At 38.0% G+C, this 24,657-nt stretch overlaps 1 pseudogene; it reads right to left on the reverse strand.

The window, feature by feature from the left end:
• Positions 1-22,758: 22,758 nt before the first annotated feature.
• Positions 22,759-23,719, reverse strand: LOC116912730 (annotated as a pseudogene).
• Positions 23,720-24,657: the final 938 nt, after the last annotated feature.

The following is a 24,657-nucleotide window of genomic DNA, read 5'->3' on the forward strand; positions in this document are numbered from 1 at the left end:
AGTAATCATCCTTGTAATCACATTTCAGATATTTGATTGATTCATGTACTTTCTACATGATTATAGAGGTACATATAGCATACAAGTATAGGAAATAGGAGAATGAGTGTGATGGTCTATGAAGGGTGTATATTTCTCACTTTTCTATGTAATTTTTATTCCTTTTTGTTTCAGCCCTACCAAGTATAAGATCTAAGTATAGAATACATTGCTTTTACTTCTCTATAGTATATATAAAACACATACTTCTGAAATTGACAAATTAAATACATCATATAAATCTTCTGTTGACCACATGTATAGACTCAGGATGAGATACTGAATATAATCATAGATATTTCATGTACCTCAAGGCTTGCATCTTAGCTATTTGTGAAGGAATGGGAGCAATGGTTAGAGATCTCAGGAGACCACTCTCACTGCTCTCCTTCCTTGGAGGCTTTGAGGACTTACTGAAGACAGTCCTGCTGTGGGAACACATAGGGTACCAGAAGCAATGATTTCTTGGATAAAAGAGACGGGAGAAATCATTTGGAAGAAAAAAATGTAATAGCCAGCAAAATTTGAATTATGCAAGCATTTTGAATGTAATTATTTATAAATAAACAAATGCATCTATGCTGCCAGATCTATAGCTGGCACCAGAAAAGTCATCTGTGAAAAGTGAAGAATCATCTTTCTGCTTCCATATACTGTCCACATTTATTAAGACACAAATGCATTTCAATGTCTATTTTTATTTGTAATGCTTTTTAAAATTGTGATTCTTCAACAGACAAGATGACATTTATTTATAAAACATTTTGAAGATCAAATGCTACCCAACCATGGTGATGGATTGATCCATCTAATTTTCAACTTTGAAGTTGTGAGAAAGTGATTTCCGGGCTACTGATACAGGTTAGCATTCTCTTCTCTACTGCAGGGCAGGAGCAGACAACCACAGCTACAAGTGAGAGACATGGTGATAAAGAAATTAATCTGTGATCTGTAGAGTGTATTTATCCTTATCCTATGATGTGTAATGTATTAACTGCATTCAATGCCATTTTGACATGATGACATGATGCTTTCAAATTATAATGGACTTACCTGGATACAACCCACTGTCTGCGGAGAAGAAAATGTATGTAATTCAAATGACCTTGTGGAAAGTATAGTCACTGTGATTGCTGATAGCATATAATAATGGTGGAAAATTCTAAAGCAGAACAAGCTGAGTGGAATAATTATATTTTAATTGACACTTAACAGTATATGTGATAGAGACCGAATGAGATTTCACGGGATTAGGTGTACAAGTGAAAGGATGATCAGGAGGCAGATGTCATGGGGAAGACAGAAAGCACTGGGGACTTGCTGAAACCTTTTATATGATAGCAGGCTTAATTGAACCCAAGCATCCCCAAAGATGGCAACAGAAGCTATGGGAGAGATTGAGAAAACAGGTCAGAATGTTCCTTCCATTTGTCTTTTTTAAAAATAAGATATGTCCAAAAGTAGCTTGGCATGAAAAGGGTTTAATTCAGATTCTATGGAAGCAAAGAAGTTACTCAAGACAAGAGTTGAAAGCAGAAAGCACACAGGCACACCACTGACTAGCTTGCTCCCATATTCATGTTCATACCTACTTTTCTTCTGCAGCCAAGGCTCACCTACTTCGGAATGGTATTACCAACAGGGCTACACTTTCCTATATCAGTTAGAAATGGAGAAAACTCCCCATGGCTAGGCTCATAGAAAAATTCAGTAGAGGCAATTCCTCAACTGATGTTTCTACTTCCCAGAAGACCCTATGCTATGTCATGACGACGATGACGACAACAACAACAACAACAACAACAACAACAACAACAACAACAACACCAGTAGACTACTCAATGGAGAATAGCAAATTTTCCAAGTGCACCACTTATTTTCTTGGCTTGTGCTAAGGGAGTGCTGTGCTGATACCATCATGTAGAGAACACAACAGCATGGCAGAGTACAAAGGGAAGAATCATATGACCTTGGGAACTTCCCCATCAGTCACTGAACAGTTTGGTAGTAGTCCAACATCCTGATTCTGTGGAGGAACCACTATTCCACAGTCTTTCCTTGCCATGGCCCAGGGCCTTATACCCTTAGACCTCTGCCAAGGCCCATCCGACCTGGAGCAGGCTGGCACACAGGGAAGTGATTGATATACAAAAATCAAAGTAATGTTTTATATCCACGTGCTTAGTTTCTGTCTTAAGAAATTCCTCTTTACACTAGAGGGGAAAACTGGAGAATTTAAAGACATTGAAATTATGCAAGACAACCCCTTACCAACATTCTTGACCACTAAGCTCAGAGACTTACATGTGAGAGCTCTGAGCCCATCATCTGCAGTTAGGGGCTGAGCTCTGATGATAGTTTTGTGACCTTGTCTAAATATCTAGCTCTGTATACACTTCAGATTCTTCACTGAGAAACCATGTTAAGATTTTCTGCTTGATAGCTTATAGTTTCTGGAACAGGGTGTTACTACACCTGCAGGTAGAAGGTTACATGGGAAAGACTGTGCACTCCTCTTCTTGAGTGGTCCATGGTTTGTACTGAGAGGTAATAGGATGCTGGCATCAGACAGAAGCAAATAAGATTCCCTTTCCAACTTTGAGGAAGAGCTATTCTGAGAGGCTACACTTCTCATTTATCATAGCCCAAACTGTTCAAGCATTGGCTAAGTAAAACATGTGCCACATGGTTTGTAGAAGACCTTCCACACTTCAAGGAAAGAATAGATGTAAACATGTCACCCAATTCTTTCCTGAAAGGAATGTTACAGAAAAACTAAAGATTGTTCTTCTCCTTCCCTCCTTAGTCAGCTTTGGGCACCAGCTTTCTGTTGGCTCCTAGTTTCTTATTGTAATTAGTACTATGAGATTTCAGACATGGAGGATTTACGTGATCCATAGACAGTTGCAGTATTTTCTCTCAATCATGAAGCATGGGTCTCTCTTGTGTTCTTTATTCATTAGAAAGGCAAGACATACATATCATGTGATACAGTCAATGTGGATCATATATATTCAAAGACAAACTGTGACCCTAACACTATCAGACTTCTCTTGATGGATAAACATGAAATTACTACCAACTGACTAACAACATTGATCCATAAAACTACTGATTATTTCACAATTTCCAGAGAATTAGCCTCTAGATGTAATGTATTCTTTGGTTTTGGTTTTGTTGTTTTGAAGAAATTTTTATTTTGTATGTGTGTGTGGGGGGGATATTTTTGTGGCATTGTTTTTTTATTTGAATTCAGTATGTTCAAAATAAACATTTAAAAAATCAGGTTTTTATGCATTTATATTTGGTTTAAAGCTGGTCACTTACATTTCAACTTTGGCTTGATGGTTTCTCTAAAGGAGCTAGACTATAATCTAACTTGAACTGCAAACCAACTACAGGTAACCTACTTGTGTAACAAATACCAGTCAATCTCAAACAGGACTGTTCAAACTATGTTCAAGTTAGACAGATGTCAGATGTACCCATTCAGATTGTCTCTGGCCATCATGACATTTGCTCCTGGTTGGTCACTGCCCTCTTTTCTCTTGCCATAGATACTACCTATCAACATAATGGAATCAGGACATTCTGAAATATTTCTTGTCTAGAGCTATGCAGTGTTCTAGGTTCAGAATTAAATTTAGTAGGAATTTGCAAAATAGATTTATTATGTTTTGTCTTTTAAAGGAATTTCCCAAATTACCAGGAGAAAGTGAAGTATGATACATCCATGTGAGTAAACCACCAATCACGTTTGACTCCGTGTGTTTATTGCATTGAATTATTGTTTGGAAATTCTTTGTGCTCTCTCACGATCTCCTTCTTTGACAGGCCTGTGAGTTGAGAATAAAATTTAAAACAAACAGTATTGGCACCATTTTTCCTTCTGCCTGTCAGTATTTAAGATTACTAAATCTCCCTACTTGGCAGTTGCCAACATTAATTTCCTCCCATTGTTATGACTCTACAGAAATAATGATATCCTTATTACTTACATTTCAGAGCCAATGTCAAAGAGAGCTCCTTTGGATACAACATTGGGGCAATTTGTCAGAAGGCACAGGGTCTTTAAAAGCCAGCCACAGAGTAGGAGTCAGCTCCCACTTCCTGTCAGGGTAGATGAGAAAACCATTTCTAATGAGGAGACGGTGAATCATACAAAGTAGATGAGTTAAGAGAATGAGATGTAGCATAAACCTCGTGTGAATCAGCATACAAATTAGGCCTGAGTTATTTACATTTATTAGTATTACACAAACAATGAGATAATGTTATTGTTCTGCAGACATAACGTGTAGTCATTTATGAGAAGGCTTTTACAAAATTCTGCCAATGCTATAAAGCTCTGCTTGAAGTAGGTAGAGAGGAAAGAACACATCAATGATTTCTACTGACTATAGACACATTTAAAAACTTGTCTCTACAAAGAGAACCTCAGACCACCTCTTTCCTCTCCACCAATAACATTTGACTGGGCTGGGCAGCTCACTCCCTGAGGGAGAATGCTTCAGAAGGTGCAGGAGCTGCTTAGGGAGACCTACATCTTCTATGGTGTTCAGCAGAAAACGATAAACTCACAAATTTTTATGTTACTGTCTACTATCTTTTTCCACCCTGTGTCTTTTGACCTCACCGTTCAGAGATGAACAAATGTTTCACGATATCGTCAGCCTTGGCTGGGATTGCAGACCACAATGGTATAAGGATGGATGAGAAAAAATAGGTCATCCTCAATTATGCAACTCTGTTGGCCTTGAGGCCAGGCAGGTGTGCATACACAGTGATCCTCTCAGCACCTCTTACCTTCCACTAGAGAACAGCAGGGGCTTGTTCTTAAGAGATGCTCTCTGCTTACAACCTTATTCAACTCAGAGTGAACTCTTGATTATAGTGATGGTTATGCCTTTAACAGAGTTCTTGAATTAACTCCCAATGGCCCATATTTAACAAAATTATCATTTTTAAAAAAATCATGTTCTTAATTTTAATTTATACAATATGCCAAGTTTTTTAATACATATATATATATATATATATATATATTATTACTTTAAATTGTATGGTTGTTGTTTTAACATATGTTCAGTTGACTGCAGACAAAGAAGGTGTGCGAGATAGGTGTGGTGATCTCCTAGAGGTGGAATTGCAGGGGCAGCATATGCTCTTCACCATTTCAGCAAGCAAATCTGTATATGTACAGAAAATGTAAATCCATGCATAGCCTTGTGTTTCAGAGTGGGGGATTTTAATCAAGCCTTTATTATAAGCCAATAAGAATTAACGATTGCTTGGATTGGGATAACAACCTAAGTTGATCTTCTCTAGCTTGCTCTTCTTCCGACATCAAACCTCAAACATTTCTAACCTGTCAAACCTCTTCCTGGACTAAATACACTTTTAAAGAGTTGCTACTCCGTGGATTTTTCTACTTCAACATTTCAATTTCTACTCTCTTTAACTGTTACAATGTATTTACAAAATGAACGACTACAACATTTTCCCTTTTAGCAATGAGACATTTTGCTTTGCTGGCTTCTGCCTAGGAAGAAATCTTTTGGGGAAGAATTTATTACCTGGCAGGTGTCAGTCTAGAAAAATAGCTGAAGCAAAAGGCAATTTCTCATACTCCAGTGGTGTAATGATAAAAAGATATTAATTGTCCTGTGAAGTGTTGTTATTTTAAGGTGCCTAATTTTAATACCGCGTGGATGATGTAAGCCATGTAAACAAAGAAGGCAGATACAGGTCTGTCATTGGAATCAGCCTTTTTAAACACATATAGAAAATGTAGGTGTGTGTTTTTGAGGGGTCAAGGACAAAAAGAAAAAGGAAGTAAAGAGAAAAGGTGAACACTTTCAAATAGTGGCGTTTGAGCACTAAATAATAGATAAGACATCAAGTTTTCAATTTTTCCTAGTTCAATTTTGCATGTCTTTTCTTAGAATATTATATAGAGCATAAATATGTTATTGCTATATTCACTAATGCAGGAGGCCATTCACAGGCGATGAACAAGTTCTTGCTGCTAAATGACTGCTCTCTAGTCCATGAAATAAGAAGGCACAAATCACTACATTATGAAGCAAAATAGCATAATTTTCTGGGAAAATGTAACAAGCTGTGGGCCGTAGTGTTTCACGGTGTGCTGGAAATAATCACCCATGGAAGTCAAGGAAGAAGTCTTTAAGAGTGACGATTTGTGTGCTGAACCTTAAAAGTTTGCAACCGAGAGAAAGGTGAACACAGCAAAGGACATGGAGATGTGAGAAAAGTAGACAAAGGAGAGATGCATTTGTGAGGTGTGTGTGTGTGTGTGTGTGTGTGTGTGTGTGTGTGTGTGTGTGTGCGCGCGCGCGCACGCGCGCATGTGGACTATGGTATGTATATATGTGTGTATACATATATGTGAGTATGTGTGTGTGCATGAATGCGTGTGTGTATGACTAAAGTCACATGTTCCAAACCCAATATTATTTCTAAATAGAGGAGGTGTCAGTAAAAAATACAAATGTCCCATGAGTGGCAGCATGGAGAGCATTGAGAAGTCACTGGATTTAGAAAATACAGATGACGAGAAGAAGACGACCAAACTTCTATCTCACCTAAAGATATTTATATCCTCTCTATTCCCAGCAGAAAGCCAGTGATCCATGATGGAATATCCAGTTACAGCCCTGCTAAGTCTAAATTCGACTTCCTTCAACTTATCATAATACTACGTATGACCCTTAATATGTCCCTCCCCACCTTCAAATATTCTCCTTGCACATTTTGAATTTAAACTGTCATGTTATGAAATAGATAACATGTCCTTTCCTCTCCTTTATCACTCACATAGAAGGATTCTGTGTAGACTGAGAGTTTCCTACTGATAGGCAACTGGTCTATGCAGCCTGTGTAAGATAGACTTCTGCAGGGTGCAGGGCATACAATCTTCCCACAGAGTCAAACCTTTGGCCAGTGTTTGTTCATAGAGTGTCAGAGATACTGTAAGTGGTAGATGCATACTAGAGATGTGCTGTTAAATGATTTGTTACCCTTTGTAGTTTATCTCATAATTGTTTAAGTCCCTAGAAGCTAATGTGGAGATTTAGAAAGTAAACCTGATGGACACATGTAGGAATAGGAAACTTCAATCAACGTTGTCTCTAGTTGGTTGTTTTATGGACTTGACTGTGGGACATTTTTATTTTTATTTCTCATTGATATGAAAATGGCTCAGTCCGCTAAGGAAGGTTTCATCCTTAGGCAGACAGACCTGGCTGTGTAAGAAAGGTAACTGAATGTAAGTGTGAAAGCAAGCGAGAAAACTTAATTTCTTCATGGTTTCTGCTTCAGTTCCTACTTCAAGTTCCTACCCTGAGCTTTTGCCCTAAATTTCTTCAATAATAAACTTTAACCTGTAAGCTTCACTAAACCCTTTTCCCAGGTTGCTTTTGTTCATAATGGTGATAACAGCAACACAAAGAAAACTAGGAAGCTCCCTTGTTGTGTCTGATTCTATTTGCCTCAGAAACTGTCTGTCTATCATACTATCCAGTCAATTTAACAAGAGCAATAGGGTTCACTATTACATATGTTAAGAAGTGTGGATGCTATGTGAAAATCTATCTCTTGTCAAAAAGGTATTGAAAAACCAAGCCTACCCTATCTTGGGACTGGCCTCTAACTTAAAAAAAAAAAAACAAAAAAAAAACAAAAAAAAAAACCCAAAAAACAAAAAACTGAGAACTAGACCTGGAGCTGAACCCAAGATACCCAAGTACCAGGAAGGACCCCATGGCTTGTTCTTGGCCCATATCCCAAATCTACTCCCTAGATACTTCCTAGCAACAGCCTATCAATATTAGTCTGATTGATTCAGATGTATCTTTAGACAGTTTATCTGGTTTTGCTACAGAGCACCCAATAGTTATTCAGTTAGATGTTTGCCAGGCTGGAAACCCCTTTCCTTTCTCGCCATTTTCTATATAACCTTGTCCTGCTGAGGGCTCAAGGCTGATTCACAGTCCCGTCAGGGTTGGCGGCAAGAGGCCAGAGCTCAAGCTTGAATGGTGTGATTGCATCATTGCATCAGACTAAGCTCCATGGTGGTCTTTGGAGGCTGGCAAATGAGGTACAACAGTTTTCCCCATAAGCTTAATATCACACCACATACCATATCCTTCCAAGGCCTGTTTCTTCATTTTCACTTCACCCAGGATTTCAGGTAAGCCACATGTCTCACTGTGGAGCCTCCATAACTTGAAACCAGTGTTCAAGAGCGTAAGACACAGGTACTAAATCCTAGGCTGCAGTAAAGGGGAACAAGTATTTGACTTGTTCTGTGCAGAGCAGGCCTCACAATCACTAACTACCACTGAATCATCACTAGTAGCAATGCGTCTAACTCTGTCTCAAGGGTCCAGTGAAACATTTATTCTTCCTTACATACAGGGAGCATGTAAAATAAATCAGATTAATAACTTCATGTCTTAATACTGGAGTGAACATATAGCAGTCAATCAAGTAGTTTGGTGTTTTGAGTGTAGGAATCTGGTCTTGTTTTTCTACTTGGTATGTTCAGGATACTTGTCTTTTTTTTCTGCTAGTGTGATATATTATTTTGATATTTGTATTCTAGTAGTTGAAAGTATAGAAAATAATGGTTAGTGTCATTTCTTTTGGTGTGGTTTGTGAAGCCACCACACTTCAAGTATAGGTGTGAAACCAACACCCATGAAAAGCAATAAAAGCCTATTGATGACACCATGTCTCCCTAGGTCTCTTCAATTTCAGGATATACTCAGAAAAGTATAGAAGTTCCTTTCAAGGCAAATTGATATATTTTCAGAAATCAAACTCATTTTCTGTGCTTTTCCATGTACACTTGTATAACTAAGCTGTCCTCGGATTCCCTGCGAGCACAGTAATCAAGGGAAAGAGGACAGATGCAAGCAGGTTGACTGACAGCTGGCAGCCATAGTTTTGAACATTTGTACAAAGTAGGAAAGAATAAAAATCTTTTAAACCCTGACAGAATGTATAACACTTTTGTAACTTTTCAGAGACAATGAAGTGACTGTTTTCTTAGTGATGTAGTTTATAGGGGCATCTTTTGCTCTCTTATTTGGGATACTTAAACATTGCTTATGGAGCAATCAAAACACATCATAAAGTATCACAAATGAACTAGGAGAAGAAAATAAAGCTTACTTTATACTGAATATTTTCTCTACATACTTTACATGTGACAGCTACTTCTTATATTTTTCATGGATTTTCAGAAGCCATCCAGTCAAATAACTTGTGAGGTTTTATGGAGAGCTTTATGCCAAGGTGACCAGGTGTCAAGAGATTATACAGCACAAGAGCATCATATTGTTCCCTTCAGCAAAAGGAGCTGCTACGTTCCTTCAACTTTTCTTTCGCTCTCTCTCACTTTCTTGCTGTTTTACATCCCATCCCTTCTTTCCAAATGCCTTCCTCCTTTCCCTTTTGGCTTCTGTAAGCTCTCTCTCTCTCTCTCTCTCTCTCTCTCTCTCTCTCTCTCTCTCTCTTTCTCTCTCTAGTAGAGTAAAAGCGATATAATGAAACCAGGTCCTTGAGCATGCTAAGCAAGTGCTTTACTATTAAACATCTGAAGCTGTATTTCACTGCATTTTCATCTTAGATACTCTGACTATTGAGGTTTAGTCAAAGTAAGGAAGGAGAGAATTAAAAGAAACAATGTGAAAAAAGAAGCCCAGAGAAGGCTTTTATTTGGAAACATCTGACACTAATCAGTTATAAGCAATTATCCCCCCGTTACAAGCAACTACCCCCACCACAATAACATTAAGGTTTTTATCCTTGTCATTTGTCCACGTCTTCATGTTTCTATTTTCCATTCATTTCTGAGGGGTAAGAACAAAAGGGATTCAAATACAAGATAACTTCGGTGAGAAGAATTACTGTGATATTAACATGGAAATGGTTGGAGATATCCTTAAAGAAAGGTCCTGAAGTCTTGGTTATTAATCCAAGAATTTGTATTTAAGAACAAATGGGATTTCATGACTGATAATAGTCATAAGGGCTTTGGTGGCCATTCTGATTCTCAAGTTGTGTGTGGAAGAATCCTGAGCACCAATGGGATGTAGTCATCTGAGAATGAGATGTTCTTACTGGGTGTGTGGTCTGGTATTCTAGTGCCCTATAACGTTTTTGTAGAAGGAAAACAAATGACTGCTGGTCCTGTGATGTTTCTTCATCTCCAAGGAGGTTGAGTCATGTGACTTAAAAATTATGAAGACAACTGTTCTTTCCTTTCTATTTGTGAAACCCACATCAAGCGGATCACATTAGATGTTTTCAGATGGAGATGATGATGAAGAATTTGTAGGATTGTCTCAGCTAAGAAACATTGGCTGAAATTTCAGAAGCCGTAGAACCTACTTTTAAGAACCTACTTAGGGTTTCTATTGTCATCATGAAACACCATAACCAAATGCACATTGGGGCAGAAATGATTCATTTGGTGTACAGTCCATTCTGTAGCTCATTGCTGAAAGAAGGAAGCCACAACAGGTACTTAAGAAGGACAGAAACCTGGAGGCAGGAGCTTATTCAGAGGCCATTGAGAGGTGCTGTTTTCTGACTTGTTCCTCATGGCTTGTTCATCCAGGAGTGCACCCAACCAGAGAATAGAAGATACTGACCCCTCTGGTTGAATTAGGGAAAAGCTGGAGGAAGCTAAGGAGGAGGGCAACCCTGTAGGAAGACCAGCAGTCCCAATTAACCTGGACCCCCGAGATCTCTTAGACACTGGATCAAACCAGGCAGCATATGCCAGCTGATATGAGACCTACAACACATATACAGCAGAGGACTCTTGTGTCTGGGTTCAGTCAGAGAAGATGCATCAAATCCTTACAAGACTGGAGTCCCCAGGAAGTTTAGAGGTCTGGTGGGGTGGGTGGGATGGGGACATCCTTGTGGAGACAGGGAGGTGGGAGGGACTGGGGGATGGGGAGAAGGTATGGTATATGGAACTCTCAGGGGTGGACTAGGAAGTGAATAAAATCTAGAGTGTAAAAGGTTGACTGCACCCTCTCCCACGATTAACTAATTTCAAAACTGCACCATAATGGCTTTGTTGGGCACCAATGTGGGGAGAAGCCCTTTGTCCTGCCAAGGTTGGACCCTTCAGTGTAGGGAAATATTAGGGCAAAAGGTGGGAAGGGGTATGTGATTGGGTGGGGAGAACCCTCATACAAGAAGGAGGAAGGGGATGGGATAGGGGGTGTATGGATGAGAAGCCATGACAGGGGCTAACATTTGAAATGTAAATAAAAAATATCCAATAAAAAATCTATGATAAAAAATAAAATAAAAACTGCACCATATGCTTTTGCTTCTAGTCCAGTCTTATGGAGGCATTTTCTCAATTTAGGTTTCCTGTCAAATGACTATAGCTTATGTAAAGTTGACACAAATCTATCCATCACAGTCACTTTAAATATCAGAGAGTATAACTAGTTTTTTAGTAGGAACCTTAGGAAGGATCAAAACTTTCCAAAGCAAATAGTTTTTTTTTTCTCTCAAAGAAATCATAGGAAATAAGACGCAAAGCCTGGTTCAGAGGCCATGTCTGTAGTGACTACAGTTCACTCCTCTTCATTTGGCTCAGTCAGGTTGGCTTTGAACACTCAGTCCTTCTGTCCCTATTTCCAGGGCACTGAGGTTACTGGCCAGTTCCATTGCACTTGGTATTAGTCTTTGACAATGAGGATTTCACAGAGTCAGAAGCACAATGTTGGCATATAACTTCTGAAAACCTTCAGGCTACACAAGTCTCCTTCTACTACTATTGCTCAACTGGTAAGCTATGTACACCCTCCTCTGGTCTTACCCAGATATTTGGATATCAAAAATGTTCAAGTTTCCACCCATGTGTAGAGACTCTGACTTCATTTTTAGTCTTAACTGCCAGAAAACCTTATTCAGTCCTTATATGGACAACCATCCATGGATTTGCTTAGGAATCCATCCTGCTTTCTCAAGCATTGCTCATTGAGTGAGTATTCAACCTTTATAGGTGATCAATGTGAAGTGCTATGGGATTAGTTTTGACATCAAAACATACAAGGGTGAAGTAGGGAAAGATCCTGCCAAAGCTGTGCAATCAGACTAAAGGTATTGAGGGTTGGAGGGATTGCCCAATGGGGTTGCTCTTCCAGTGAATCTATGTCCAATTCCTAAGAGTCACGTGAGTTCTAAGGGGTCCCTGGTGGTTTGAGTAAGGAAGACCCTAATATTCTCATGGCCTTGTTGGAGTAGGTATGGCCTTGTTGAAGAAGGTATCTCTCAGGGATGGGTTTGAGATTTCAAAGGCCCAGCCTAGTTGTCTCAAAGCCTGATGCCTATAGATCACAATATGAAGATCCCAGATACTACTCCAGTACCATCCATGCCTATTTGTTTCTTAAAATGATAATAATGGACTAACCGTCTAAAACTGTAAGCAAGTGCTCAAATATGTTTTTTCTTTTTTTGTGCTTTTTTTTGTTGTTGTTTTTTTTTTTGTTGTTCCTCCTCCTCCTCCCTCCTCCTCCTCCTCCTCCTCCTCCTCCTCCTCCTCCTCCTCCTCCTCCTCCTCCTCCTCCTCCTCCTCCTCCTCCTCTTCTTCTTCTTCTTCTTCTTCTTCTTCTTCTTCTTCTTCTTCTTCTTCTTCTTCTTCTTCTTCTTGTAAAAGTTGCCTTAGTTGTGGCGCCTCTTAATAGCAATAAGACAGTAATCAAGAAAGAATCCAGGGTCCAAGTCTTCTTTCCATGTACATCAGAGACCCACAGAGTGCCCTGACATGCATGTATTCAAAACACCTGTATACGTATCAATTATAACAAAATGTACTAACTATTAGTGATGGCTTTACCATACTGGATAAGAAGTCCTTAGGTTTGGGGATGTTCTTAGGTGAAAACTCAGATATTAATGACCCAGAATCATTATAGTAATTTTCTTGATAACTCTTTGGAGAGACAACTAGTACCAAGATTCAGGACTTCTTGATTCGGAAAGGGAGATATGGAGCAGGAACAGGGATGGAGTATCCCTGTAGCTTCCTTGAATTAGTATGAAGAATTAGTAAGATATGATTTTCAAAATTAGGTAGTGAGTTTTTGAAAATAAATACTACGTTCTTATATTATTAGGACTTCCCAGGTCTTTATGAAAACTCAAGGATAACATAAAAAATAGAAACTGTGGAACAGAAGAACAATGTTGAAAAATCTAATGAAGCAAGTAAATTGTAGAGAGGGAAATTGAATAATGAAAATTTTAGCTACTCCATGGTTTTCTCTGTAAAGAAGACAAATGTGGTATATTTGAGGAAACAAAGTTTGAATTCCTTTACAAAACTAAAGGAACAAGACCATGAAGAGATTGGGCATTTTTACAACCTAACAGTTTCTGGCAAGATAGGCCATTTTAATATAATCCAAATGTATAAAAGAAGTGTCACAAAGCATTTTACTATGACTGCTTAGTGCACCAGAAGAATCTTTGTTAACTACTGACACAGTTTTTGTTGTACAAGAATGGATTCAAGTTAATATATTAACAGGAGACTTGGTGTTCCTGTATTCCATCGGTCACTATTTATGTTTTCTTTTCTAACTGTCGTTCATGGAAAAACTGACAGAGCTTGGATTTATAAATCACCATAGATCATAAAATATAACTTCTGTAGGATATTCTTTGAGATTTTTTTCTTATGGAAGCATATAATTTAACCTCAGTACCTTAACTATGCTAACTATTTTTCAAATCTACCTAATTTTAATCTTTTGTCACAATAGATTCAATGTTGGTGAAATATAGATCTGAGATATTCATTCAAATTCAAAGAATTATAAATGCTATAGCAAGGCACCTTTTTAGATAACCAGTGTGTACTTTGATAAAATGAAGGTTATTCTTGTCTTACAAAAAACCAAAAGTTAACAACATCAAAACAAACAAAAAACTAGTCATCCTGATAAACATGCTTCTAAAATTAGGCATACCTCTCTGAAATATTTCTGACACTACAGGATGTACTTAGGACATCACACTATATAGACGTTCAATTTCAGCCAGGGCATAGTTTAAAAGAAGAAACTCATAACCGTGGGAAGAGAAGAGAGCTCCTGCCTGAGATGATGTCCAGCCAGAGGTCAGAGCTTGAGTTCTTCTGAACAAGGTGCCAAGTCAGGAATGAACATGCCCTTAAAATCAAATGAAAATATAGTTGCTTCAGGGCTCTTTGTGGTCAGCCTACTACTCCATTTCTTTGGAGATTGTTAGACGGTGTTCTAGTTTCACTCTGTTGCTGTGGTAAACCATTAGGTCCAAAAGCAACTCAGGGAAGAAAAGGAACTGTTTTTGTTGTTGTTGTTGTTGATGTTTGTTTGTTGTTTGGTTTATACTTCTAGGTCACATCCGATTGTTGGAGTTTGGAATAGAAACTGGAGGTAAGAACCTGGGAGAAATGCTCTTTATTGGCTCAATTTCTGGCTTGCTCACAGTCTCATGTTTGGAAAACTTTCTTATACAATTCACAGCTACTTGCCTAGGGATGGTGCAGCCTATAATAGGCAAAATCTTCCTGCCTCATTTAAAAACAAAGCTATATCTCCCACAAATGTCCTTACAAGCTAATCTGATCTGCACAATTCTTCAGTTTAAGTTTTCTTCTCAGGTGACTCTAGGCTCTGTCAAGTCCATAACGATAGCTAAATCGAACTTTTGTTAACTTCATCTAATCTCATTCTAACATGCTAGGTTGATATGGCACTGAAAAAAATCTACACATGGCCCCCAGTGGTCTGCTCTAATTAGACAGAGAATTGGGATGATTTGAAACAAATCTTTTACGTGGATGCTCGTGGGATCTACAAGACAGGTTGCATAGCAGTGGTGCCTGGGAATAAGTGTTTGAGAGAGTTCCAGCTTTCTCTCTGTTCTGTCATGATGAACTGTGTGGACTACTGCTACTAGGATTCATGCTGGAGTCATGATCATAGAATAGAAACAACCTAAGTGTCAGCATGCTTGATGACATCTGCCCTTTTTTCTTGTCTAAACTCTCCAATTCCTGCAGTTCCTTCCCTCCCAGAGGTGTCAGTTGATGCCGATTGTTACCGCTTGTGAAAGAGAAAAGTATCAGAAGTGTTTGTTTTATTATGTGTGCTGATGTTGTGTCAGAAGGTTTGCATATTTAATTAAAAATTTTGTCTTAAGACGGAAATATTTCAATTTGCAACATTCATGCTATTTTTGTTACAGTGATCTCCACAGGACCAAGTTCCCTTTGTCTTATCAAATGTAAGGATACAGATTTGTCCAAAACATTTTAATATTTCCTTTGTGTAATTTTGCTGTCTATTTGTCATATTTTTCACTCTTAATATGAAGGTCTGTGATCTCACTGTGATTTTTTTTCCTCTTCCTGAAGTTTTTATCCATTCTTGCAGCTGTTTCCACTAGGAAGACTGTAGTTTTCTTCATTTCACTGTTGGTAAAGAATTCGTCATAAACAATGATTTAAAGAAAAATAAATTATTACCCTTTATTGCTACCCCATCTTTGATCATTCATTTTTCAGATAAATGGCACAAATTTATATTTATAATAATCCTTTAATGCACTAGAGCTGAGCAGATATCTACCTTTTAAGCTATTAGAATCTACTTCCCCTTCGATATTCCTGAAATGTAACTTGCCATGGTCCATCTGGGCAGCTCTTAAATCCAATTGGCCAGCCCTCATGGCTATGCCTTCATGGCTGTCCCATGGTGTCTTCACCTCTCTCCACCTTTTCTCCCTTCTCCTAGTCATCCTTTTCAGATCCTTAGCCTGGGACCTGAAACCCCACCTACCTCTCTTCTTCCCATCTATAAGCTGTTGGCATCATTGTTCAACTAATAGTTTTAAATTAAGGAGAAAGGTCATATAGCATTACTTAACATGTGTGCAGATTATCTCATTCCTCGGGGCAGCCAGTCAATGGAGGCCAGTATTTAGCATTATAATACATAGCAAGACACAAAAAATCTTAAAAATCTTTGAATTCTATTGACTGAAAGTCTGAATAGTGATTACATGATCTAAACCCAGACCCTGGCTGGAATGTGAGACCCCATCCACCTGCTGCCCTAGTGAAGGAGGCTTTGCTTTGTTAGTCAGTACCTGCTGCTCACCTTACCTTCTGGGCTGCCCACTCTCACATACTATCTCCATATCGGCTCTTATTTCACTGCATCATTTCCTGGTTGAAAACACTGTACATTCTGCAATGCTGATGAGGATTCTGAAGTAACCATTTCTAAGAGAAAAACTTTGAAATAGGTTGAGAAATACAGAAAATTATAAATATCTAGAATGGTCACAGGTAAGAGTTCCAAACCAAATTTTAACACTTTAGTTATTTAACCTATAGTTCCTGTAAGTAAGAACCACCCATCTGATTACTACCCTTAAATGTAAGGGGAATGAGAAAGCTATCCTCAAATGCTATGAAGAGAATTAATATCCCAGAGACTTTGTCTCCTAATCACATTTCTCTCTCCAAAACAGATTCAGGCTGAATCTAAAACTGACATGTTTAAGTATAATTAGAAGCACAATCAAATATAATTGAAAATAGGATTTTTTCAATTGCATTATCAAATGTTGAACTCAAAATATGCAAAGGTGGTAGGTTAGACTCAGTACATATTTTAATTGTCTCTACAGAATGTGGTAGAAAATAGCTGAAAGTCACTATTAAGTCAAAGATTAAAAGTGACAAAGAGAAACTAAAAGACTGATGTTCCTAATAATATTGAATTCTCATGAGTATTGCAAACAACAGTAACCTCAATAAAAAGCATCGGCAGAATGCATTAGCAGTTGTTTCTCTAAAGATCTAAAGGTGAACCAGCACTGCTATTATTAATATTCCATAGTACTTGTAACTTTCACATATCATAAACTGGAACAATTTATTAACCTGTGTAATCTAAAACATCATTAAGAATTAAATGTCATGTAATATCATACATAATTTTAGCCACTTATTTATATACAGTATTAGCATTTATAATAAAATATAGCCCAAGTAATAGACTATCTGGTAGTCTATTATAACAAAATGGTAAAAAATGCATTTTAGACTATTTGTAAAAGAATTTTATAGGGATAAAATAAAGATAAAACCTACAAGTATGAATGAAACAAGTCTCGAACCAATCGGATTTTTTTTTTTTTTTGGTTCTTTTTTTCAGAGCTGGGGACCGAACCCAGGGCCTTGCGCTTCCTAGGCAAGCGCTCTACCACTGAGCTAAATCCCCAACCCCCCAATCTGAATTTTATCTGCATGCATAATGCAGATACAGAATGTCCCATGAGCAATTAAAACACTATCAGCTTTTCCCCCCGATTGTATGTGATATGTCAGCCCATATCTCATTTTGATTACCTACAATGAATTAAATACATTCACGCAGTCATTTATATGAAGGCATTTCTAGAGGTTGTAACAATGTACATGTTTCTAGCTCATTGAGTTAGTTACATATCGGTGTTCTGTTTACTCTTGTGTACATTGAGCCCTAGCGGGGAGACTTGCCCAGACACACAACAGTGGTTCATGTTTCCCTCATGCAGTTTGAACTCATTCCTTCTCTGGATTCATGACGTCATCACCAACACGAGCTTCTCTGCTGGAGCCCAGTGGTATTAGCTCTGTTTGGATGGAGCCTGGTGGCTAGTTTTGCCTAGTCATCTGTTTCAAAGCAGTGACGAGTCACAGCCTTGAGCTTGTCTCAAAGAAATTTTCCCTTCTAAAACCTGTCTTGCAGCTGTCTGCCTTCGGAAAATAAAAACAAAAAACAAAAACAAACAAACAAAAAAACCCAAAACAAAACAGGAAAGCCATGTGTCTCATATAAAAATAAAGCAAAACTTTTAGCCTTAGAATTAAATATTCACTACTGTTCAACATCTGGTAGGAAGTCTCCACTGTTTGGCGAGACACGATCTATCATTCCCATCTGTCTTTCATCTGCAGCTCAACCGCTGCTTAGAAATAATCACTCGTGAGGCTTATTTCATTAGAGCAATATCATCCCTTTTTTATTGGTTGTCTCTGAGGAAGGTCTGTGGCAATAAATTGTGGCTCATTCCATATTAGCTTCCCGTCACAATACAAAGATAAAATCAGGAAATAACCTCCTCTGCTGTCAGCAAGCTATTTAACACGAATGCCACAATACGCGGACTACCTCAGGAAGAAAATGTGCAGAAGAGCAGTTCATTAAATCTGATAGTTTACAATTATCAATGAGCATTAATGTATTCACATTTTAAATGAGGTACCCATGCAGGTTTGCTTCAGGAGTAACGATTACTTCAGATCACTGGTCACAGAGGTGTATTAAAGAATACACACCAAACTCCCTTTAAAAAAAGAAATAGGAAAATCAGGTCAAATCACTATTTATCATCAGACACCTTCCTCTAGAAAGGATATTATTTGAATAATCTGGTGCTGCAATTCTATGAATAAATCTATAGACATGGATTACTAGACATATGCTGGAATGAAAGTAATACCTCAGATTTTGATTTTCCCATAGCTTGCAATGCGGCAGAACAGGGCTTTTCCAAGTGATGGGTGATAGCCAAAGCCACTGCTTCCAGTAACCCACAGGGCCATGAAGCAAAGGCTATTGCTCTGTGGCTTTGTGTTTTGCAGAAATGTGGTGTCTTGTGCTTAGGATGAAGGTATACACTTCAGAGTAGATGATAATTTCAACTCGTGATAGGTTTTTTAGCATGCGACTCCTTTGTAAGTCAAGGAGTTACCTGTATTAACATAGAGAAATAGAAATTGAACTTTAGAAATACCACTGTCATTTAAAATTGACTTTACAATATATACACACTTAGGTAGCTATATGTTTAAGGAAATGTGCCCTGGATTTTCATGCTAAAAGTAGAAAATGCTGATGAAAGGAATACAACATCTAAGTAAATAGAAAGGCATTCTGTGCTCATGAATTGGAAAACAGCATAGAGGTAAGATTGGAGGCCTCTTAAACTGACCTATATGTTTGCTTCATGTCGAAACCTCAGCAGGAGTTGTCGTAGACCTCAACAACCTCATTCGCAGTGTTCGAGAAAACAGAAAGCTTGGAAATATCTAAAACTATGTAGGAAAAAACACCAAACACTTTCTACTAAAGTAAAAAGACTTCCCCATTCTTTAGCAATGACACATTGGTATGTTCACAGGAATGATGTAGAAATGTCAACGTGAAAGAGATTATGAAGTAGCGAATGTCTCTACATCCTGGCTACAAAAATCTACACGTTTTGTCTTTTAATGTCTAGTCAGTTTTCCCTTACTGTGACAAAGTACCCTAAGCAATCAGCTTGAAAGGGGGAGTGTTTAGTTACCGCGCTAGTTTCAGAGTTTTCAATTTGTGCTTGCTTGACCTAGTCACTTTGAGTGTTTTGGAGCTACCATCAATGATATCAACATTCTCTGAAGTAGGAAGACTGCCCATCTGATGGCAGCCAGGAAATGAAGACAGAGAGCAAAGCAGTTATTGTGAAAAGGGGCTCTCAAAGAAATAATCCTGATTACTTAACTGCTTTGCACAAAGACCTACTTCAAGGTCTTTTGCCATCTAGAACTAGCCCCATAGGCTGACCCTTTGATATATGGGATATTTGATAGGCATTTAAGACCTTAATGATAGTAATGTGTGAAATTATTAGATGCTTGGAATTTCAGTAAAATAGTTTGCAGGATCAACCTGATTGATCCTGATAGACGAAGCACTGAGGACCCTCACACCTTCTGCTAAGAAATGGGCTCATATTTTTGTCTGCATTTTTTTGTGACTGATTGTAAAGTCTCTGTTCTTTTCATTCAGATATACATAAACACACTTTATTCTGAAGCATTTCGAAGCAAGTTATAAATATGTTGCCATTTCATCCTTTGATGCTTTTTTTCTAAGTAAAATGACTTGTCTGTCCAATTTAACATACAAAAGGAAATGTGGGACATCAATTTTACTATCAAATCCATGAACTCCTTTTGAATTTCACCTATTGTTTTACTAGTTTTCTTTATGGATTCAATCTAATTATCCAAGACTGTATATTTAGTTATCATATATTTTTATTCTCCTTTAATCTTTAGACATTCATTATATTTTAATTTTTTCCCTGTCACTTTGATAATTTAATTAATGCATGTCCTTTTCTTTATAGCCATTTCTTGTTTTGGGTGTGTTTGAAGTTTACTGGTGATATGTGCATACTGTGCTTTACTCTCTTGTATCTGGAAATCAGGGGTCTTCTCTGGTTCTTTTGTAGATAATATGTTTTCACTTTTTTACAATGATTTCTGGGTTTCCTTAATACAAAGTAAATGATTAAATGCTACATTTTAATATGAATTGAATATAAAGGTTTTGACACTTAGCAAATATCTTTTTTTCTATATTAAACTTGCATCTACTAAGTTTTGCACAGACTGCTATTCTTTTGCCCAATTTCTGATATGATAATCATGAGTTGGTGGAATTTCATAGTAAGCTGTGGTTACTTTACCTAGTGCAGGGCAGAGTGTAGCACATTACTTCCTTATCTATTGACTTACAGCTGGGTGAACTCCTTTTCCATTCAATTTACTGTTGAAGATGATTGTTAATGTCCCTACAAACTCATTAAAGTAATTACTAATTCATTACTAATTACTTGAATTTATTCTTGTTAATGAGAATTTCATAGAGATGCATAATGAAATACGACTATATTGACACCTACATATCCCTCCAAATTCCCCTTATCTTTCCAACTTGTCCCCTTCCCAATTCCATATACTTTTCTAATACTGTTTCTGTTTTTCTTTTTGATAACTATTAAGTCCAGTCACTGCTGCCAAAAGCATGGAGCTATCCCAGAAGCATAGAGATCTCATCAGTCATTATTAAGAGAATAACTCCTCAGTAAGGGGTGGGTTTTGGACAGTACCTACCCAGTCTACTTTAGAGTTTTCTCTGACTTTATTTTCTGCAGGATTTAGGCAGGTAAGCATATATTTCGTGGGTTCATTGACATATTCCCTTAGTTTTGGGGGAGGAGAGGAATTGGTATCACTTTCCTGTTCAGGGCTATGCACCCTTTTCCTATCTTTTGCAATTATTCAGTCATATCTGTCTGTCTTGACTGCCTCCTGCTGCAAAGAGTCTCTGGCCAAAACTGAGAGCAGTGCAGGTCTCTGAGTGTAAACATAAATATTCGAACATTACTATGGCAATGTGACCATTTAGCCAAGTAAGTTCTATCCTATCCAACCAAGGGTCTTGAACTAGCAGTACAGTACACAGTTAGGAAATTCCATCCCGTGGAGCAAGCCTCAAGTCTGATCAGAAAATGCTTAGTTACTCCATAATAGTCACTCTTTTACAGCATAAGTCATCTAGCCCTGGGTAAAACCATTGATGTCTTATCTCTGGAGCCTACAGAATAACTTCCAGCCCTATGAAAGTCAGCCAGCAGCAAGTAAGGAAATTTCCAGGTTAGTTTGAAATTGATTCCTCTATACCCTGCAACAGTATATGCGATGTCTTCACTTAAAGAGCCTTAGCATGGAAGTGCATTGGGTAACCATGATCAATGGCAATGGCCTATGTTGCTTTAGAGACCTCTGGGGCTTTCCAGTCCAATCACTCACAGAGAGGTGTCATGCTTTGCGCTATGATTTCTTTTCATTTAATTAGCATGTTGGCTGTGAGAGGCATTGTGCATTTGTGAATAATAGTCCCATTTGAACATTTAAATGATTTCTTAATAATTTAATTAATTATGACTTCAATAATTTACTTGTTTCTTAATAATTTTCTTAATTATGACTTAAACTTGCATTTGGACTTACTTTACGAATTAATGGGTTTGCATAAGGCTTCTTTTTCAATCTGAATTTTAGTTAGCGTATCCAATACCCTCCCTCTTCTCATCTTTCCACCTGCTTCACTGTTTTAAATTCTTGCCTTTATTTCACATATATTCTAACACTCCAGCTCTTTTTGAACTTTAAAGAAAAAATTTATTGGAGATCTGAAAAACAACTCCTGCAAGATTGACTTTTTCGTAAAACTGTAGCTAAATAATGCATTTTTCTCTCATGATAAAAAGTGCATTAGACACAAATACAAAACCATGAGAACAAGCTACCATTCTTTAACAATTGAGCAAAGATAAAATGCCTAAGGAACAACATGGTTGACTTGCAAAGGATGGGCTCTTTAAGCGCCATTTTAAAAGAGGACAGGTGGGTGTCCAGTTATATACACTAAAGGGAAGCTTTGGCACTAGCAGTCAGAGCATTTTGTCAGAGAGCATTATATTATATATATTATAACAGTGCATAGTGGCAAAGGAACAGAACCATCAGCATTCAAAAGTAGCTTTGTCAACTAGACAAACACTCTACAGCATGTCTCTCTGTTGTCTACCACTGACACACTGGTAGAAACTTTGAAATGAAAAAAAGAAAGACAAAAAAGAGCAGTTATTTCTTTTATTTTTTCTCTTCGAACATCAACTCTGTTATATAGTAACAGTCTTCAAAGTACATCGTTTGTACAAGAGAAGGACTAAGAACCAAACGGTTTACAGAGATCTAAGCACAAGTAAGAGAGAGCACAACCCTCACACAGCTTTCAGATGGTACTTGGGAGGAGACACTTCATAATCACGGGCACTGAACAAAGTTGCAGAATTCTTCAGGAGGTTCTTGAGGAAATCAGGTAGGTAGCTCACTAATAAAGTAAGGCTTTTCTCATCTAGAGGTCCATAGGCCAACATGGCTCCCATTCACACAAATAACCTCAGTAAATGTGGTGCTCCATATAACTGGGACATGGGTGCATCTGGGTGATCGGCCAGAATTTCAGCATACTGTGGTCTCTCAAATTTGAAAAGTAGCTGAGTGCCCAACATTACATTGAAGTACTCCTTTATCACTGCCACAACTTCATTAACAGCATACTCCTTATTATCTGTATTTACTCCACGAGACTTCTCATAATTTGCATAATCCTCCAAAACGGAATCCACATTCTTCTTGGCGGGAAGATAAAAATGATGCTTTTGTCTCATGATCAAGTCCCAGTCATCTACAAGCCATGGTTTCAGCTCTTCATTAATCTTCACTTTAACTTCAACTCTCTCCATGAATGTTTCTTCAGTTTCAACAGTAGTATCTACCCAGGCTCTCTCTTCGTCCTAGGAGGTTGAGATGGTCTCACTGGTACTGCCACCGTCTCTGTTTTCCAGGTGTTTTCTACTTGTTCTTTTTTATTTTCACTTCAACATTTTTCTGTTGCAGACCAGATGTCTTCTTCCCTGGAGCAGCCCCTCTCATCTTGCCCTTAGCATATTGCTCCTGATTGGCCTTTTGAAGTGCTTGCTGTTTCTGCAAATTGATGTCCATGTATTTGAAGACTCTGCTTTCTGGCACCCATTCATCCCAATTTTTATTCCAACCACTCTAATGGATAAAGTATTTCACTTGTTTGTCGTTTATGGCAATCTTTGCATAAGGCCCATGAAAGCACAGCACTTGCTTTCCCTCCTGGAATTTAGGCTTTGGGTCCTGCTTGGGCGCCATTTATAAGTGATTCACTACCTCCTCCTTCTCCCACCATCCCAGACTACCTCCTCCTACTCTCTACCCCACCCAATTTAGTGTCAGACATACTGCCTGGAACAGCCAACTCTACCATTCTAACTTTTAAAATTCAGTTGAGAGATTGGAGGCTTCAACAGAGCCCTCTCCTCCACTTCTTGATCTCCTTCACCTCTCCTTAAGCCTTCCCATCCCTATTATCTCACCTATTTCTATTTCTCCTTTAATATAGTATCACCCATCAATGTTTCTCACTCCCTGTGCATGTCTACTTCCCTGCCTTCCAGAAGAAAATTAAACCCACCAAAAGCACACAACAGGATTTGAAATTGAGACCCCAACATCAAGGAGAGCATGTGGCATTTGTCTCCCGGGATCTGAGTGACACATTCAGTATTGTCTTCCAATTCCATCCATCTAACTGCAAATTTTATGATTTTATTTTACTTTATTATTGAGTAATATTACATTATACATACAAACAGCACTCTTCTTATTCATTTATCTGTGTATGGATATCTAGGTAGATTCCATTTTCTACCTAATTTGAATAAGGTGAAAATGAATATGAATGATTCACTCTCTCTCAAGTCTGGTAAGAAGTTGGTGCATGTATGCCTAGGATTGGTACAGCTGGATCACCTGGCACTTCCATTTCTAGTGTGCACACACACACACGTGTGGAACCTTCAGACTGATTTCCAAAGTAGCAACACCAGTTCCCATTCCTCCCAACAGCCTGGAAATGTTCCCCTTTGGCACATTTTGACTAGCATTTGTTGCAATTTGTATTCTGATGAGGGTTATTTTGAATGGGCTGAGAATGAACCTTAAAACTGTTTTGATTTTCATTTTCCTCCTGGCACAGAGTATTGAGATTCTTAAACTGTTTCTTGGCCATTTGGCTTTCTTTTGAGAAT

This window comes from Rattus rattus, chromosome 11 (assembly GCF_011064425.1).
Source record: "Rattus rattus isolate New Zealand chromosome 11, Rrattus_CSIRO_v1, whole genome shotgun sequence".
NCBI classification, from domain to species: Eukaryota; Metazoa; Chordata; class Mammalia; order Rodentia; family Muridae; genus Rattus; species Rattus rattus.